Genomic DNA, 21,441 nt, shown 5'->3' with positions numbered 1-21,441 from the left:
TGGAGCTGCTCTGGCTCTGGCCCTTCTCTGTGTAAGTAAGACCACTGAGCTTTCGGTGGAGACTCCAGTATCAAGATGCAATGGGCAGAAGCAGTATTTGACTTCTTTTTTTTTTTTTAACTTATTAATTTGTTTTTGTTACAGATGTTTCTCATTTTTCTTCCATTGACACCCTCCTCCCCTTCCCCCCTGCCCCATCCCCAGCTTTGTTGGCTATGCTCATTGGTCATGCATACATGCATGTAAGTTCTGTGGTTTATCTCTTCACGCCCCCAACCCCCACTCTTCTGAGGCTTGTCCATCTGTACCCCACCTCTATGTCTCTAGGTTAATTTTGTTCATCTGTTTGTTTAGTTCATTATATTCCACAAATAAGTGAGATCATGTGATATTTGTCTTTCTCTGCTTGGCTTGTTTCACTTAGCATAGAAATAGGCAGAAGACCTAAATAGACACCTCTCCAAACAGGACATACAAATGGCCAGGAGACATATGAAGAAATGCTCAACATCACTAATCATCAGAGAGATGCAAATTAAAACAACTATGAGGTATCACCTCCCACCTGTCAGAATGGCCGCCATCAACAAATCATCAAACAAGTGTTGGCGAGGGTGTGGAGACTCTCGTGCACTGCTGGTGGGAATGCAGACTGGTGTAGCCACTGTGGAAAACACTACAGTGTTATCTCAAAAGTTAAAAATTGAACTGACTTGTATTCTTGATAGTGTTATAGTGGTGACCTCTGCTATCTTCCTTGTACGTGGAGCCCTCCCCTGGCTTTGGAAACCCATGGCCAGTGTTCTGCCTGACACACGTCTTTGATAAAGGCAGCCCAAGCTTCGCCAGAGAACCTGGAGTGTGATCACAGGGCCATTTCTAAGTAACAGTACCTAATTCTCCGTAAGGAAGTCCATATAAACAAAACAAGGTCCAAGGCTGGATATGTGATTATCAGAAACTCGTGTTGCAGAAATAGTCTCTCAGGATTGAAAGATCTTGAAATCAAGATACATACAAAATGTTACTTTGGGGAGGAGTCAATAAACAGAGTAAGAGCAATTCTAAACCAAATGAAAGCAAATATAGTTCACTATAAGGAAAGACACCAAAAATAGCATATCCAGGTATGCTATCACAGACCCAGGTATATAATCCAAATTTTAACTATGATCTTTAAAAGTAATTACTGACTTATCAACCAGACATCTCAAAAATCATTAACATTCTATTTCATAGTGGAAATTAATGTCAAAAAGAAACAAGTGGTTTCCATTTATATTTTGAAAAACAATATCTTGGATTCTTTCTCACTCAAGCATATTAAAATAGTTGATTTTATTTATTTAAATGTGTGAATTAGTGAATGAAGCACTTATTTATAATTTGACACAGAAGTAAATGCATCAAAAATTTTGTGTAAGTGTTCATAATGACTCTAAGCTATATAAAGGAACTTTCATATATATCTATTCATATCTACTCATTAAGCCAATGAGTAGATATAACTATAATATCCTTTTGGAGGAAATTAAAGCTTGAAATTGTCTTGCATAAAGGCCCAATTTTTGTTATATAAAAATATTTCACAGTTTTAACAGGGAAGATTTTAATTAATAAATGCATGCTTAAATATGGAACTACCTATAACTACAGAAAAAGTTTCGATTAATGAAAACTATAAAAATCAGTAGGTATATATAGGAAAACTATTCAAATTATAAAAGATATTATGCAGCCAATTCAGGTTAGGTGATTACCAACCTGTTTCCTCTACTTCTTGGGCACATAGCGAAACTCTACTTCTTAACTTCCCACGCAGATTGAAACGGCCATGTGACTATATGACTGAGAACTAGTCAATGAAATATGAGTAGAAGTGATGGCTGCTGTTTCCAGGCTCATCCCCTAAAACCTCCTCCCTGTATCCTGCATCATGTTTACCCTTTGCCACCTTTTACAGATGAGCCAGATGATCTTGAAGCCCTGTGCTCAAGATGGCAGAGCTACTAGACGGAAGGAACTAAGTTCCTGAATTCCCACTTGGAGGAACATCTAATATGGACTTTAAAGGAGTGACAAATTAACTTCCATATATTTAAGCTATTACTATATGTTTTGTCTTAATTTTTTCTAAAATAGCTAGCATTGTCCTGGCCAGTTTGGCTCAGCGGTTAGAGCGTCGGCCTGCGGACAAGAGAGACCCAGGTTCAGTTTTCACTAAGGGCATGTACCTCGGCTGCAGTTTGTCCCCAGCCCCAGTTGGGGTTATGTGGGTGGCAATCAGTCGATGTGTCTCTCTCACATTAATGTTTCTCTCTCTCTCTTCCTCCCCCTCTCCCTCCCACTCTATCTGAAGATAAATGTAAAAATGTGAGAATAAAAAAATAAAATAGCTAGCATTACCTTAACTAATATAGCTTATATCACTAACACATGACCATTAACATTCATGATTTATTTTGTTATTCTAATTTAAAATTTTTAATATTCTAAAAACTCAATGCAAATACCTTAACTTAAATTATAAAATATTTTCATGTTCATAAGTAGTCTATATTTTAGATAAAATTGTTTTTCAAAATAATCCCAGAAGATCCTAAACTTTCTTTAATACTTAATTAACATTAACCTTATTAAAGGCTTTAGTGATCAATTACATCTTCAGCCAAAAGATGTACCTTTTTTTAATCAGATAATGTACCCTATTCTACTCAAACAAAAAATAACAATAAGAAGCAGTCTGGCCCTGGCTGGTTTGGCTCAGCGGCTGGAGCGTGGGCCTGCGGACCAGAGAGAATACCGGTTCAGTTCCCGCTAAGGGCACGTACCAAAAAAGAAAAAAGAAAAACCAGTCTTAACAGCTTTATCACATTTCCATAAAGCACCTAAAAAGTAACAAGATGTTTTGAGAAAACTACCATAAAATAACTTTAAATTAACTTTAAAAGAAGTAAAAATGGTCCCACCAGACTAGCTTTCATTTGGTAAGAATAAGTGTGCAATCATTCAAAACAAACAAATTAAAAAAATAAATAAAAATAAACACTAGACAAGATTTTGAAATAGGGGAGGTTCTTCTCAATTTCCAGTCAAGCATTAGTGCTCACCTTTCTAACATTTAACCAACCATCCATCCATTCATGTATCCATTCATTCTTTTCTTCATTGATTTAATGCAAGTGTGTTGGTCTCGTTTTATTTATTAATTTTTTTTAAGACTTGATCTCTATTTTATTCGTTTTATTTTTAATCCTCACCAGATGGTATGTTTATTGGTTTTAGAGATGGGGGTGGGGGGAGAGAGAGAAGCATAGATGTGAGAGAGAAACATCAATGGGTTGCCTCCCATACGTGCCCCAACAGAGGATCCAACCCCAAACCTAGGTATGTGCCCTGACAGGAAATCAAACCCACAACCTTTTGGTGTACAGGACGACACTCCAACCAACTGAGCCACCTGGTCGGGGCAACTGTTCTCCCTTCGTGTGACAGGCATGGTATTAGAATCTGCCGATACACACAATGTCCTCAAGGAGTTCATAGCCTAGTCATTTCCAGAATAAAAAAACCAATGAAATTTGTAATTACTCACTACAATTACAATCACAGTAAGTACTGTTACAGAGCACAGGGGAGCACTGGAGCAGCACCTAATCCAGGCCAAGGAGAGGGCTCAAGGATGGAAGAAGGTTACATCGGAGTCAAGCTTTGATGGATGAGAATTAAAAACAAAAATAAAAAATGTGGAGTGAAGGAGAGGGTGAGAACTTCAGGTATGTAAAGACAGGTGAAAAGAGTGTGGAAAACCCAGAGTACTGGTCAGTGGGGGAAGTAATGAGAGATGGAAACACAGAATTGTACTAGAGTCAGTTCATGACATGCCTCTCTCATTCCATAATCAAACAGTCCCTGTCATTCCACTTTTTAATTTCCCTCCCACACTGTTCGAACGAGACAGAATACCTTTTCATTTCCACTGCCTGAAACATAGCTATCTTTTTTTTTTAAACATACTTTTATGGAATAGCTAAAATGTGTCAAGAAAGACACTGAATTCTGGAGATATAAAAATAAATAGTTCCTCTTTCTCCTTTTCCACAACACTTCATACTATCATTTACTGGACTGTTTGGTAAAATAACTTATCACTCTGTATTTCTATCATGTAGTGATGTGTCTGCTTTCTCTGCCAAACTCCAAGCTCCTGAGAACAAGACAAATGCCTCGTTCATTTTTTTATCTGCCCTAAACCAGTAGCTGGCGCATAGCAGAGGTATAATGAATGTTTACTGAGTGAATGAACTGAAATCATGCAGAAAAATAGATCAGTCGTAAAACAAAAGGCTATCATTTTAGTTTTTCCATGTATAATGAGGCTTTTCAAGAACATAAACTATTAAATTTGTATTTTATATATTTTGCAGAATATTTAAACTAATGTATTGGTAAATAATATTTTCCTACTGTAGCACCCTTTACCAATATACCTTTATATTTATAATTTCTAATTTTGATAATTCCCGAAAATATATTTATATTCGAACCTTCCTCAATGTTATTACAGATATGAGTAGAACTCATTTTTTTCATCCATACAAAAAACACAGCCCTACTGGGAAGCCACGGTTCGATGAAAACCCGAGAGAGGAAGCCATCCGGACACCTGGGAAAGAGTTCAAACAGGAGAGCAAGTCCCGGAGCCCTGAGGTGGGGGTGTGCCTGGTTCTACAAATGGCCGTGACCCAGCATGGCTGGAACAGTGTGAGAAGGGAACAGTAATGAAAGTGAGGTGTGAGAGGTAAGAATGCAGCGAAGGCGGGAATACAGGTCATGCAGGGCCTTCTGAGATGGTGCAAGGACTTTATCTTTTCCTCGGGACAAGATCAGAAACCACAAGAAGACTTTGAGTACAACAGGGACATGATTTAACTTACATTTAAAAAGCATCTCTTTGGTAACTCTTTTAAGAATACACTGCATGGGCTATGGTGGTAACAGGAACACCAGTTTGAAGGCTCCTCAAATAATCCAGGCAAAGGAGGATGGTGGCTTAGACCACATGGCAATATTGGGGCTGGTAAGACGTGGTCGAATCTTGGTTATATTTTGAAGGAAGAGCGGGTAGAATTTGAAGACCAATTGCTTGTAAGGCATGAGAAAAGAGAAAAGGAACACTCCGAGGTTTTTTGAGGGCAAAGGTTGGATGGATAGAGTTGTTATTTGTTGAAAACTGAGACTCTCGCAGGTTTGAATGAGAAATGCAGAAGTTTGGCTTTATTCATGTTAAGTTTGAAAAGGATATTACACATGAGTGGAGATGTCAAATAGACAGTTAAGTACAAGGGTCTGGACTTCTAAAGAGCATCCAAGCTGTAGCTATAAACTTGGGACGGTCTGGGCCACCGTAGGTTTTTAAAGTTGGGACACTCTTTGGCATGCTTGGCCCTGAGCGTCAGAACAGATAAGTCCAGGGACTGAGTCCTAGCGCAGTTGAGTGTTAAGTGGTCAAGGATATGAGGAAAACCACCAGAGGAGAAGGAAAAGGAGTAACCAATAAAGAAGGGAAAACCCGGGAGAGTGTGGTATCTGGGAAGGCAAGTGGAAAAAGGTACACATAGGAGAACAGGATCAACTCTGTCCAATGTTCCTTAAAGAGCAAGTAAGAAAGGACCAGGAAATAGCTGTTGGGATTAGCAACGTGGAAGTCACTGGAGGGTAGTTCTGGGACCTGGTGAAGGGGAAAAGCCCAAATGAACAGGTTTTAAAAGAAAATAGAGGAGAGATATTGGAAACAGCAAACAGAGATCATTCTTCCAGAGTTCTATTGTAAAAATGAGCAAAGAGAGGAGGCGGTTCCTGGAAACTGAAGTAAGGTAAAGTGGGGAGAGTAGGAATCAACCAAGGGGCACTCTCTAGTAGACCAGCAGAATGAGAGGAAGGGGAACGAATCAACGATCATACCAACGCTGGTATCTGGGAGAATGAAACAACCCTTCTATTACTGAAAGGAAGACGGAAAATGGTACAGATATAGATTTGAGTGGGAAGATGATCAGTTCCTATTTTAACAGATTGGGTTTGAAATGATGGGATGTTTGGGGAAAGAGAGATCTTGCCGTCTGGCAGGGAGAAGTTGAAGATAGAAGTGTGGATTTGGAAATAAGTAACATGAAGTTGCTACCTGACCTCAAAGAGCAGCTCCCTGCCCATGGCAGAGAACGCCCAAGGAAGAACAGAAAGCCCAGGGACTGTGAGAAGAAAGGGCAGCCAGCTAAGGAGAACACAAGCAATAAGGGGGGAGTTGCCTGGTGGACACAAGAGGAATCGAGGAGGGAAATGAGGAAATTTGAAAAATCTCCCCTAATCATCCCTATCTGAGTCCAGTATCTTTCCCATCTGTTTAATGCTTCTGCTATTTCTCCTGCTATAACACTTGTTACACTATTTCAGTTACCTATGCCCCTGTCTGTATTCACCAATGACCTAGAAGCTCAGTGACGGCAGGAACCCTATCGATCTCGTTGTATACACCTCGGGGTCTAGCACAGACTCTGGCACACAGTGATTGTTTTGCATCTCATGACATGTATTATTCTACAAATATCATACGGACACCTGATATTAAAGTAAAATTGGCAGTGAATTTAGAAGAGGCGTAAACTTTCCAACTTTGCACCCATAAATCAGATCATATCACTTCCCTGCTTAAAAACTTTTAAGAAAAACAAACACCACTTTCCATAATATACAAGGCCCGGTCTAACATGAATTTCCAATTTCATTTCACTCTGTTCTCTACCGAGTTCACTATACTCCAGCCTTCCCCACTGGCCTCCTTTCTGGTATTTAAACATACTAAGTTCCACACCCCCCACCCCCCACCCGGAAAGAGTGTTTCCTTTTATTCTAAATATTCCTTCCTTGGCACTTTTTATAACTGGATCCTTCTCTTCCTTCAGATTGTACTTCACACAGAACATCACTCCTCAGAGAGGCCTCCTGGACCACTGGATACACAGTCACACTCTACTCTGTTACTCTGTGCATCAGAGTGTCTCGGTTATTTAAATATGCCTCCAGGCTTATGAATAATCAAAGCACCTCTTAAAATCAGGTTATGGACAAGAAAAAATGTTAAAGTATGTCTTCTCATATCTGATCTATGAATAAGAACTTTTATGCTTTGGACTGTGATATTACTATGTCTAGAAAATATCAGATTCTTCAATGTTTATGATTGAATCCTCTGAAATGCCACTTGTTCCAAAAGATAAGATAAAATTGTAGATCTTTTAGCCCAGCCAGCTCTATGGATGGAGCATCATCCCGTGGACTAAGAGTGTTGGATTCTCGGTCAGGGCACACGCCAGGGTTGTGGGCTTGATCCCCAGGAGGGGGTGTGCAAGAGGCAGCCAATCAATGTTTCTCTCTCATATCAATGTTTCTCTCTCTCTCTCTCTCTCTCTCTCTCTCTCTCTCTCTCTCTCTCCAGAAAATCAATTGCAACATATTTTTTTAAAAATTATAGATCTTTTAAATCAAAGGGTAAAGATACACGTTCTTACTACTAATACTGGTCTGTCTCTTCTTCTCTTTCCCTCTCCACACACACACACACACATGCACACACTCACTTTTGTCGTGTGTGGTATGTTGGTTATGTATTCTGCTAGAAGGGAAATTACACCAGTAGAAGGACAATGAATAAGTCATTACAAACATGAACGCAATCCCTGTGAATGTGTCCATTCCTGAGGCCTTATCCAGAGCTTCACTTAACTCTCATGAAGGATGCTACAAAGCCAATACAATTTTTTCAGATTATCTTGGTAAAATGACCTCATCTATTGATGTTGCCCAGAACCTTGGAGGGGAGAATGTCATAGTTATGAGGGGATAGAATGAGTTTTGATTAGATATAATCAAATGAATGTGAAGAAAGACATTGGTAATGTCAAATTTTAAAAGGCTAATTAAATGACAAACATTTATTGAGCATGTATTATAGTCTAGAAATGATAACAGGCACTTGGGGTAGACAACAAAAAGTAAGACATTGTTTCTGGGTTCAAAATTTCATTCTTTTTAAGTTGTTTTGTTTTCTTTTTTAATTTGAGAGACAGGAAGGGAAGAAAGGAGGGAGGGAGGGAGGGGTACGGATGTGAGAAAGGAACATTAATTGGCTGCCTTCCATATGTGCTCTGACCAGGCACCAAATCTACAACCTGGGTATGTGCCCTGCCCAGGGATTGAACCCCCAGGGATTGAACCCACCACCTTTTGGTGTACAGGATGATGATCCAACTGAGACATACCAGCCAGGGCTCACAATTTTATTCTTTTCTTTTTTTTTTAAATCCTCACCTGAGGATATTTTTCCATTTATCTTCAGATGGGGGGGGGGGCATCAATGTGAGAGAGGTACATCAATTGGTTGCCTCCCACATGACCCGACCAGGGCTGGGGACCCAACCACAACTGAGGTACGTGCCCTTGACCAGAATCGAACCCACAACTCCTTGGTCCGTGGGCCAACACTCTGCTGAGCCAAACCAGCCAGGGCACAATTTCATTCTTATAGAGATTTATTTAAATGGGGAGGCGGGCAAGGAGAAGCAGGCAGGGGTAGGAGGGAGGAAGTTGTGAAGAAGGTAGAACTTCCAGAAACAAGTAAGCAGCGAGAATGTAGTCTAAGAGTTTGAAGAACTGAAAATTAAAGTATGATAAGGATGATAATATTCTTTTGAGTGCCACTTTATACTTTATTAGGTACTTGAATACCATTTTCATTGAATTTCAAGTATAAAAATTACTAAAAGGTAAGTTATATATAATGTAAAATAAACATCATATGATCATCTTAATAGATGCAGAAAGAGCATTTGACAAAATACACCCTTTCATGATAAAAACGCTCAACAGCTTGGGTACAGAAGAAACACACCTCAACATAATAAAGGCCATATGTGAAAAGCCCACAGCTGACATCATATCCAACAGTGAAAGGTTGAAATATTTTCCTCTAAGAACAGGAATAAGACAAGGGTGCCCACCCTCACTTCTATTCAACACAGTATTGGAAGTCCTGGCCAGGGCAATTAGGCAAGAGAAAGAAAGAAATGTATCCAAATCAGAAAGGAAGAAGTAAAGCTGTCTTTGTTTGCAGATATGATCTCATATACAGAAAATCCTACAGACTCCATCAAAAAAACTGTTAGAACTCATCAAAACAGTCAGTAAAGTTGCAGAATACAAAAGCAACATACATAAATCAGTTGTGTTTCTATCCACTAACAACAAAACATCTGTAAAAATCAATCCTATTCACAATAGCATCAAAAACAAACAAATAAAATACCTTAGGAATAAATTTAACCAAGGAGGTGAAATATCTCTACAGTGAAAACTACAAGACTTTGGAGAAAGATATTGAAGGTACAAACAAATGGAACAATATTCTGTGTCCATGCATTGTAAGATTTAATATTCTTAAAGGTTCCACACTACGCAAAGCTATCAATAGATTCAACACAATCCTTAGCAAATCCCAAGGGCATTTTTCACAGAAATATAAAAAACAGCCTTAAAAGGTAAGTTATGTTGCCTTGATGAGCAAATAAATATGCATCCACTGGAGCACAAATAAAGGTAAAGGTAAATTCGGGTCAAATCATTGGAATCTGAGATCCACAAATCTGTGTGGGCAAAAAGAAAATAGATCTGAGTTGTTGAATTGTACGAAATCAACAAACTATTGACCACAAGCACTACCTAGGGAGTTTATTATTCTGGTTCTGTAGGGCGAGGTGAGACTTTTTAGAAACTCTGTTCCTCCGATGAGAAATATAAAGATCAGGGTAGTATTTATCTAAGGAACACAGCTGGGATCCAAACAAATCTGTTGGACTTCAACGCTCCCGTTCTCCACACTATCATGCCACTCCAAGCTACAAATACGTGTTATTGAAAAAACTAGTATAATTCTTTACTGCAGGGAGACTCGTTAAGTTGGTGAGGATGATAACAGTAACCATGACAATGAAGATATGCTCCAGGATAAGAAACAGTAGGATTATAAAGCTAAAAAAAAAATCTTAAAAGCTGGAATCGATTTATTGCTGCAACACAGAATGGATGATTATAGAAAAAAATATAACATGCCAATGTTTGTCTCATTTATTTTGGGGCAAGCTATTCCCACTTTCCTGATCTACACTCCTCACTGGTTCATGATCTTTGTTCATGGTAGATTCCCGTCAAATTCATCTTCCTGACTACCTCGTTCTTTCTCCAAATTAAGACTCTGTTTCTCATTATTAATAACTCGATAGCACAGTCTGGCAGCTATCCACTAACTAGAACTGTTGTGAAACTGTAAGCAACCAAAACATTTCAGCTTTAAAAAACATAGATGGTTAAAATAAAAATTCTGGCAAAGGAAAGTGAAAATAAAACCAGAAAATTCTAAAATTCTAAGCCTGAGATTGAAGCAGGCCACACAGTACCTTTTCCATCTACTGTTATTGACTTTGTAGCACCGAGCATCCTAATTTTTCAGCTGTTAGAGGCTAAATGAATTCCAAATATTCAGTAGTCATGTCCCAAATGATCTTGCGATAAAATGTGCTTGAGGCGTGAGCGATTCCAGTAATTTTTTCTGGGTTACCATTAGAATCAATTTGCTCTTCTTCAAGGTGAAAAACATTTCCCTGAACACAGAGATAAGTGATTATTGCCACTGACATGCTCCTCTGAGCTCGGGCTCTAGACTGATTTCCTTGGGCATGAGGAAGCAAAACGGGACTCTTTTATAATAGCAGGCTGTCCAAGGCCCTTACTCCAAAAGAGACTCAAGAATTCTCAAATGTGAACCTTGAGAAAGAATTACAGATTGGGTGCTTGGTGGCAAATGAACATGGTAAATGTGGCATGCGGCTGAGAGTCGACAAAAATTAACTTCATCATTACCCGGAAAGTGAGGTTAGAAGAACGATGAATTATTATTAAACTTTCAAAAAAACATGAAGATAAGCTCCTGAGTATAAAGTATAGTTTCTCAGGGAAATCATAACAGCTGAGTTCTTCTGTTAGGAAAATTAAATTCAAGTCAGAGATAGATGTTAGAGAGATGAGAGAGGATGAAAATATCAAAACAAAAACTGGCTGATGTTATGTCTGGCACAGTAGATAAAATAATAATTAACACAAACTTCAAGAAATTCAAATATTTGAAAGTTTAAACATTTATATAAAGGGAGCTTACCGCCTTTGGATACCTCCTACAGAATGCGCATAATATTGAGAGGTATCTTACTGTCAAATGCAGTTTAAGAACAGGCGCATGCTGAAATTGCATCAGGTGGACACGTCCAATCAGCAAGAATCATTAACAATCAGGGGAAAAAAGGATGCTGGCTTAAGCCCATTTTCTTTATAATTAACTGAAAAAAAATCTGTTTCAAAATAGCCCACCTCAATTTGTACAGAAAGAATAATGGATGAATTTTAAAAATGTTTATCACAGCCCTGGCTAGTTTGGCTCAGCAGTAGAGCATCAGCCCACAGACCAAAGAGTTACAGGTTCAATTCTGGGCAAGGGCATGTGCCTCGGTTGTGGTTTGGTCCCTGGCCTTGGTTGGGGTCGTGTGGGAGGCAACCAACTGATGAGTCCCTCTCACATCAATGTTTCTCTCTCTCTCTCTCTCTTTTTCTCTCTCTCCCTCTCTCTGTCCCTCTCCCACTCTATCTAAAGATAAATGAAAAAAAATATCCTCAGGTGAGGATTTAAAAATAAATAAATAAATGTTTATCACAAAATATTGAAGAATATGAAAATGAATAATATGAGACATGTTCCATTACAGATTTCCATTATATATGTTACCAGGGGTCAAACATAGCATTTGTAATATGAGATTTCCTTGTTATCACTGAAAGAAATGTATTACTACCTAAGAAAGGTATAACGTGACCTAAGATGTTGGTGTTTTTATGTTGTGGGGAAGTTTATAATAGAGTTTAACCAGATGTTTCATTTCATCCTCAGAACAAATGCTGAGGCACGCAGGATCCGAAACATCCACCAACAGAGCCAGTTCTTCTGAGACCAGAATGACTCCATGCGGAGCTCTCCCCATAGGTCTGCACCTAAGTTCAGTCGTCAAACAGACTTTTTGATGTCCGTGGCCTATCATATGAATTCAACTAATGTATATTAAGCTTATGAATGAGGATCTATGCTAAGGATACACAGGGAGAGAGAGATCAATATATCCCCTGTCATCAAGGGGACTTAACAATAAAACCAAAATTCATGCATAAATAATCCAGAGCAAACTATGAAATTATATAATGATTTATAATTAAAGTGTAATGATATCTGATCCCAATTGTTGGATCTAAATAAGAGGATCAAAAAGGTTTTGTAAAAAATGGTTTTCATGCCCTGGCCAGTTTGTCTCAGCAGTAAGAGGGTGGGCCCGTGGACAGGAGAGTCCCGGGTTTGGTTCCCGCTAAGCCTTAAGGGCACGTACCTTGGTTGCAGTGTGTCCCCGGCCCCTGTTGGGGTTGTGTAGGAGGCAACCACTCAATGTGTCTCTCTCACATTAATGTTTCCCTCTCTCTCCCTCCTGTTCAGATAAATGCAAAAATGTCCTCGGGTGAGGATTTTTTTAAAAAAATGGTTTTCAGTAGTAGAGACAATAGGGAGAAAAATTATATGTGGATGAAACACTGTGAGCCACTGCAGGACATCTGGCCCATGTCAAAAGGTCCTTGCTATGCATCCTGTTCAAAACATTCACACTCAGAAGATGTCCCTGGGTTCAACTAACCCATTACATTTATTTCTACTTTCGGTTTACAGGATCGACACATAAAAAATACTATCATGTTTTATTGGTCCGATGATTGAGTGTGGCTGTATTGGCAATAAAAACCCTTACTGCCTTAGTAGCCTAGTTGGTAATGGCACATGGGGTTAAGTAGGTTCAAATGTTGCAGAAGAGAGGGACTATGTTAACTATTAGCCAAATGTCTCCATGGACATTTTGGACCAAATATCTCTTTTTAAAATGTGGACAGGACCAAATGTCCACTAATCTTATAAACATGAGCAGAGATAAGAAAAGACAGACATACTTAAGAATAATCCATTTTACCAAAACATGTTCATCTAAGACATCTATAGGAGAAAGCTAGAAATATATGATGAGACTAGAACATGGAGGGCTTTGAATTGCAGGATTAAAAGTCTATATTGAATTTTTACAGCTAGGACCCGTCTCGTTTTGAAAGGGAGAGTGGTATGAGCAAAAGTACACGTAAGGCACACTGATCGGGCAGCAGTGTTGGGAATAAATGAAGCAGATGAAGAGGACAGACTAGAAGCAGGAGGACAGGACAAAAGGCTCTTGTAATAATTCAGGTGAGAGGTAATGAGAGTCTAAACCTGCAAAATGGCAGAAATGACGAAAGAATGAGGAAGTCAATCTGGAAGATAATTGATCACAGACGGAATGACCTAATGGTTAGGATCATGACCTTGTAAGACATCAGACCTGGGTTCGGATCAACTTTACCTTTTGGTGTCTCTATAACACTGGGCAAGTAATTTTACTCTTTTATTTTTCTTTATTGATTTTAGAGAATGAGGCAAAGAAAGGAAGAGAGAGAGAGAAACATCGACGAGAGAGAATATCAATTGGCCTCCTCCTCCATGCCCCTCATTGGGGTTTTGGCCCACAACATGGGCATGTGCCCTGACCAGGAAATGAACCAGCAACCTCTTGGTGCATGGGTTGATGCTCAACCACTGAGCCACACCAGCCAGGCAATAATTTTACTCTTTATTTCTACATTGGGGGTAATAAAACCTGCCTCATGACACTGTTGTGGGAAATAAAACAGATAATAATTTTAAAATGCTTACCACAATGTCTAGCATGTAGTTCAAACATAGTATAATGCAAATCTAGTTTCTAGTAGTATAATTATTTTCAGAGATCATAGACTGGCAACTGTTTGTTGATTTTTTTCTAGCAGCCACATCTCACTATTGGTTTGCACTGCAGTTGTAGTCATTTAAACACCCCAGACCTTCCTGCATGAACTATTTCCCCAATTAAATCTCTCCCATCTCATATTCATACCATTGAATTTTCAGGAATCTGAATACAGAATTTTATTATAACTCCCATTGAGTTCTGTGTTTTCACTTTGAGCCAAGAATCTCAGTTTATTGAAATATCTTTCATGTAAATTCAATTATTCCCCATGTTTGCTATTCCTCCCTAACATCTGGCAATCCTGATTATACTAGATGACTGCCTTTTAAAAAGTAAAATATTGACTCAGACCAATCCAAGAACAGAATATTTCACATTTCACTAGAGAAATCCTTCCATGTAGACACTGATTACTGAAAGTCTGGACAAAGTTGGACGAAGTCTATGAAACATAAAAGTCAAGATGGCATATCTTCAGCAACACAAAAGAGAACAGTTCTCTTTCTGTGACTGACAGAAAGCCATACTAAACTTTTTTTAACTAATAAGAAAAATAAATTTTGGAAATATCAAGCAACTTTCAAAGGTCACCTGCTAGTAAGTGGCAGAACAGGGACACAAACCCATGCCTGTGTACCTCCCAATCTCATACTCAACTGCTCAACTAAATTGCGTCCCTAAGAAAGATGGTTGAGACTCCATGCTTGATGAGAAAAACCTGTCCTTGGACTCTGTAATTCATCTCCAAATAACTAAATATGTGTTTCAATGAAAATGGCTAATTACAGTCATGGTTTATATGCACTTACATGCAGTGTTCGTCTTTTTATGCATTGATTCATTCAATGAATTTCCATGAGAGACCACTACATACAAGGCACTGTGCTAGGCAGATGTGAGTACAAAGATCAATCAAACAGGATTCTACCATCAAGGAGTCTATAAGAAGTAATATAAAAATATATACACCTATAAGATACAGCAGAACAAAGAGATGTGTCATGAAAGGTAAAACCAATTGTGTTGTAAGTTCAGAAAAATGACTGTTTTACCCTAGTAGCTATTTATCTCAAGGATCTTCCTACATTCACTACAGGTACAAAAACGTTCTTCCTCGGGTGAGAGAAGGAACAAGAGTTTTACCCTTCGGGTTCTGGATTTTTCCTTGCATGTACCTATAGTACATATATAGGGTTAAAGGTTTTTGTTTTAAAATATTATTGTAGGTCAACAAAATCTACGCATTCCCTAAAAATCCTAAAAAATCTGTTAGGACAATCCAAACCTGAGCTTAGTACACCATAGCCTTGAGTCACCACTTCCAAGAAATGTGTTCACTATATAAGACATGAATTATTGAAGTTAGAATATTCTCTGAACACTGATTTCCCAATAAGACAACAGCTACCACTGCATAAGATTCAGCTCCACTATAAAACCAAAAACCAAAAAACTCATATATGCTAAAGAATTAGTTATCATCCTGTAAGGAGAAGCTTCTGTTTATGTCTCAGAAAATCCATGTCCCAAAGTGTTCTGAATCTGAAATGGATGAGAAAGCCCCCAAAGGCTCTCACAATTCTGAAACTGGGGCACTCTTGATTTTAAGCTCTAGAAATTGTCTTGAATGGGTTTGAAAGTAAACTTCATTTCAGAAACACCATTTGGGTTTTAGGCAACCTAATTTTATTCTACTGACCTTTAAGACTTGAATTCTGGCACCAAATTCAGTATATTTTCCTATAGAAACTCCCCACCCCCCCAAGAGTGTTCTCAAGCAATTTATAGAAGCTTGGTTTAAACTGAGAAGTTGAATCTTGAAATCTTGAAATACTGAAGTAAAACACATCACTCTTCAGAAGGTTTACTTGTAATTTAAGACTTCGCATTGAAAAAGAAAGTGAAATAACAGAAAAGAGGTGTACTGGCTGAGCAAACGTGCACAAAACCTGCCATTGCACAACTACCATCAAACAATAAATCTTAGATGCTGCCTGTTTCTTGTTTTTTTTTTCCCCCCTCGGGAGAAAAAATATATAAGGCATTTCATCCCTGAAGCTTCCTATTTATTTCTTAGAGACATTGGCTGATAAGGCAATAATGCTTTTTCTATTTTAAATCTTAAAAACTTGCTTTCCTGCCCGGCGGATGTGGCTCAGTGGCTGAGCGTCAATCCATGCACCAAGAGGTCACTAGTTCGATTCCCGGTCAGGACATATGCCCAGGTTGTGGGCCAAATCCCCAGTGGGGGGTGTGCAGGTGGCGGCCAACTGATGTTCTCTCTCATCAATGTTTCTCTCCCCCTCTCTCTTCCTTTCTCTCTAAAATCAATAAAGAAAAAAAAATTCTTTTAATCCTCACCCAAGGATATTTTTCTATTTATCTTCAGATAGAGTGTAAGAGAGAGAGAAACATCAACGTGAGAGGGACACATAGACTGGTTGCTTCCCACGTGACCCTGACCCGGGCCGGGGACAGACCACAACTAAGGTACGTGCCCTTGACCAGAATCGAACCCACAACGCATTGGTCCATGGGCCGATGCTCCTACCACTGAGCCAAACCAGCCAGAGCAATAGAGAAAACTTTTAAAATACATATATATATGCTTTCCTGAAACCTAGGTTTTGAAATCTGCTCTAATAATCTTTATGTTACCATCGGATTTCTGTCTTGGTGTGTTCACATTTAAGAGTTGCATACAGTGTTATGCTCATAGAGGAAAAAACTGAACATACGAGTTGGGAAAATAAGTTAAGGGAATATAAATTTTTTTCAAATTATTTTATATTCTTTCAAAAACCTAATTCATAGGTTAAAAAAATGTGAAGATATTTATATTTCTTCAGAAGTTACATTCTAGGTTATATAATGTCTTAAATCAACTTAGAAAATGGCTTCACTTGCATATTATAGAAGCATTTAAAACAGACTAACTTTTGAATTAAAATTCATGCAAGAGAAAATGTAATTTTAATGCAAGCTGGCTTTCACGTTAAATGCAAAGTCTTCAATCAAATACATTCAATCACAGTAAGAATTTAATTTTTAATTCACTTATATTAGTAAAATTTTCAAACTACCACCTTAAGGCTAATTTAATACTTTAATAAAACCAAAAACCTCCAATTCAAAAATAAAAGTTCTTACATAAGAGGACTGAATTTGTATTTTAAATTACTGAGTTAGAGTGCCCTCTATTGGAAGAAAAAAGTCAATAAAAGCTAAACTGAACTAAGAATAGTTAAAATGCCCCCAAAATTCAAGCCACATCATTAATAGGCAAATGTATTTATTAATACTCTGAATACTACACAACATATTTCCTTACATTTTAATTCCTTCTAAATTACTTTGGATTTATTTGTCATATTACAATGAACAAGTGGGATGTTTCATATCATCTAAAATTAAATTGAACTGAACCTAAATGCCTGTCCTTCAGTCAGTAATGTGAAGAATAAACAAACAAAAATGTTTATCCACATTTAACATTCCAACATAATAAATATAATTTTAATTTAGGACTATAGCTGAACTATAGTTGGAATTTTGCTTGATGAGAACCTTAAAACGCCCCTAATTCAAGAGATTTTAAGAAGCCTCACACTGGGGAGTGGGAGAATCAGGCTGGATACTCGAAGAGCTACAAGATTAGTCTACTTCTAAGAGCCTATGATTTTGTGGTGTATCAACACCTCAGGTCAGACTCAGCATGTCAGACCTGAATTACCTCTGTAGAATCCTAGAAGATTTTTGGTCCTCTGGACCAACAGTGTGCATATTAGAATAAACTCTTTATTATTTTTTTTTTAATCCTCACCTGAGGATATTTTCTCCACGTATCTTCAGACAGAGTGGGAAGGAGGAAAGGAGAGGGAAAGAGAGAAAAAGAGAGAGAGTTGGGCTCCCACATAACCCCAACCAGGGCCGGGGACCAAACCACAACCAAGGTATGTGCCCTTGACCAGAATTGAACCCATGACTCTTTGGTTTGAGGGCCAGCACTCTAACCACTGAGCCAAACTGGCCAGGGCTAGAATAAGCACTTTAAAAGAACAATGCTTAGAGCATGCAAAACAGTTTGATTTAGCTGGTCCGACGTGGTATCTGAGGGCCTCAGTATTTCTTGAAGCCTCATCTGATACGTCTAACATAGAACCAGTGCTGAGAGTCACTGTTTGAGTTCCTCCCCGGAACATCTGACATCCGCCTACCCCTTTCCTCTTCCCAAAATCTCACTTTCATGATAGAATTCCCTTCCCAAGCGTTTATTCTCCTCAGCATAAACATTAAACTTCTGGCTAGCTTTCCAAATCGAATTATCTGCCCCTAGCAAAATGTCGAGTGGTAAGGGAAATGGCTCCGGCCCCAGACTGTCTGCGTTCAAACCCTGACTCTGGTACCATGCACACTGGTGGTGCCCTTGTAACTAGCCCAGTTATGAGTAACTGGAGAGAAGCAACGGCATGCCGCCACTCATGCAGCCCTGCCAGGAAGCTGCAGTTTAGATGCCTGCCCAGTAAAGTCTGGGTTGACATAAGGAAGGTACTTGTCTGTCAGTCACACCTGGGAACAGGGCATGGGCCAGAGCAGGCGTGGCCACGGCCAGCGCAGGAACATTTGAGATCTTACGCTCCTAAACAAAGGAGTTCCCTGTCTTGCACACTGGGCTCCTGGCTCTCTTGTTGCAGGGGGCGTGCTCCCCTCACACACATGGACAACAACTAGCTGATGCTAAACTGGACCCAGCTCCACCATGGAACGGAAACCTTGGATGGTGGCTTTGCTTCTAGCTCTGCTGAATCCCCAGCTGCCCCTCTTCCATGAATGGATTAAGGGAAATGGGTCTTTGGAAATAGAGATGTTAATTCCATGCAAATAAAAACCACTCATCCTCCCGTGTGAGTCTCAGAAAATTATTTTTCTCAAGATATCATAAGGACCCCACTCCCGCTAGCAATGGAAAAAGACCATCAACCCATTTCTCCAACAACACTTGGGGAAATCATGAAAGTTCTCTGTGACTCTGTTTTCTCATCTGTAAAATGGGAGGGATAATACTACCTATCTCACAGGATTATTATGAGGATTAATCCAGTTCAGAGACAAAGTGTTCTGTAAATGTTAGGTATTATCATTACTCATGCAGATTTGTTTCCCAGTACTTTCTCAAATCAACTGTCATGGTAAACCACTCTCCTCAAATTAGATGCTATGTCTCACCTCAGTGCTTTGCACATACTGTTTCTGCAGGCTGGAATCCTCTCCCATTCATTCATTCATTCATTCATTCCCATACAAGTACAAGGTGCATCTCCTCTTCCTCCATGGCACAGTTGAGTCTCTCCCTATCTCCATAAAGTCTTCATCAATACCAATAAATCTTCACTAATCTCTCCCTTTAATAATATTCTCTGGACATACGATAATTTATTACAAGAAATATAGCTGGGAATTAAAGACACTGGCTCTGAGTTTGAATCCTAGATCTGCTGCTTGCAGACTGAGTCATTTCCCAAGTCTCTAACTCATTTATTAGGATTACTATGAGGATTAAAGTGACTTAAATCATAGAAAGCATTAGAATAGTAAATACCAAGCACCTAATAAATGTAGCTCTTATCGTCTACATCTGTTGTTTTATGTTAGCATTGCCTGCACCTAAAGACTCCTTGGAAAAAGTATTTCGAATTCCTTGGTCACGAACCGTCTCTCATTATTGCTATTATAAATCCTATGGCTCACAACATGGTCATGACTATATTAGGTGATCTGTAAGTACTTGATTAAATTTTTGCATATTTTGAGAGTATAATTCATAACAAAAACTCTGGAGAAACATCTTTGATAAATGGAAACAAATATTCAACAAAACAGGGAATGAACCCAAATAAAACACAGGCTACAGAGAAGGGTCAAAATAATCTGATTACTCTTTAATCATTCGATAACAAGTTCTATCAGACTGATCTTCTGAAAGGCCACTTCCACTGATGTCTTCTCTGCCCCAAATCCTTTAGATTTTTCTCATATCCTAAAAAATACCGAAATTCTTAGCCTGACATTCAGAATCCTCCCTGACCTCGACCTCTCCTTCCAATCTTAGCTCCCATCTTCCCCCTTTATAAACTCTCATTCCAAATAAACAGAACTGCTTTCTCTTACTCGTCTGGTCCCTCTGCTTTTCTGCCTCAGGTACACTTGAACATTTGAAATGACAATATTTTCGAGGAACACAATATAAAGGTTTGTCACAGGAACAAACAGTGACTGCTTAGGTGAAAGTATGAACTTGAATCTGAAGAGCTTAATTTCAACTTACAAGCATTAATCTCTCTCATGCTACTATCACAAGACAGTCTTTGGTTTACCAAAAAAAAAAAAAAAAATGGCCATTATTTCCTTGAATTCCGTCACCCCAGAGAGCCAGATGCCCTGCCTGCCACCACCACCTGAGAGCTACACACTTGAATGGGCATGTTCTCCAAGGACAGTATGCAGACCCCAGGGGCACAGAATACCCACCGAGTAAAAGGGGAAAAAATTAGAGCTTCTATTTACACTTATTCTTTGTCCTCCTCACTTGAATTTCTTTTGTATAATAATTTATATCAGATATTCTTAGAACACTAGTAGATATGTATAATTTATAAATAAACACATTTGCGATGTTTTCTCACAATGTGTTTACTGCTATGGTACAGACAGCAAGAAAAGTTTAAAAACCATTGGTCTAGAAAATGAAGGTTTTCAGGAAATCTGTGGGTTTAAAAGGAGGGGGCCAGAAACAGCATATTTATCAAAATCCTTAGAGACAGAGAGAAAGACCTAAACACCATGTGTTGTTTATATAGGATAAATATGGTCTCATTTTTAACCAGCTTTCATGGACATAATGAAATGTAACTGGTTTATTTGGAGACGACATATACCTGTTTTACATTTCTAAACAGGGAATTTTTTCCTGACATTAAAATTACAAAGGAATTAAGGAACTAGGTAAATAAATGAAGGTCCATCACCCCTGCTCCCCCAAAAAAATGAATAAATAAATGAAGTTACTACAATAAATATTCCATTAATATAAAATTATCTTTTGGTAAAATCGACAAGTATTTACTTCAGCATATGTCTACTTAATCATTGTTATTCACAAAGACCTTTTATTGGAGCCAATAACGGGAGCCAATGTACAAAAGACAGCGCAGCAAACCAGCTGGTAAGACCAGCCATGGCTCTCTCTGCCCAACCAGAGCGCACTACCCCAGAACACGGCACAGCTCACACCGACTAACTAAATGAAGCAAATGTTCTCATCACAGTCACTGCACTTAGCTATTTTTTGTTTTGTTTTCATAAATGATGTGACATACCTTTAACGCAATCCACTCTATTATTGACTTTAGAAGACAATGTTTCTAAAGCAAAT

At 38.6% G+C, this 21,441-nt stretch overlaps 1 protein-coding gene across 5 annotated transcripts in view; it reads right to left on the bottom strand.

Annotated features, from left to right (window-relative positions):
* The window catches only part of ANKS1B (ankyrin repeat and sterile alpha motif domain containing 1B), a 917,777-nt gene that overhangs the window by 756,311 nt on the left and 140,025 nt on the right, over positions 1-21,441 (bottom strand). The gene's annotated exons all lie outside the window — the stretch shown is intronic.

This window comes from Molossus molossus, unplaced genomic scaffold (assembly GCF_014108415.1).
Source record: "Molossus molossus isolate mMolMol1 unplaced genomic scaffold, mMolMol1.p scaffold_m16_p_10, whole genome shotgun sequence".
Lineage (NCBI taxonomy): Eukaryota > Metazoa > Chordata > Mammalia > Chiroptera > Molossidae > Molossus > Molossus molossus.
Note: the sequence above shows the minus strand (reverse complement) of the source record. Positions and strands in the feature narration are given on the sequence as shown.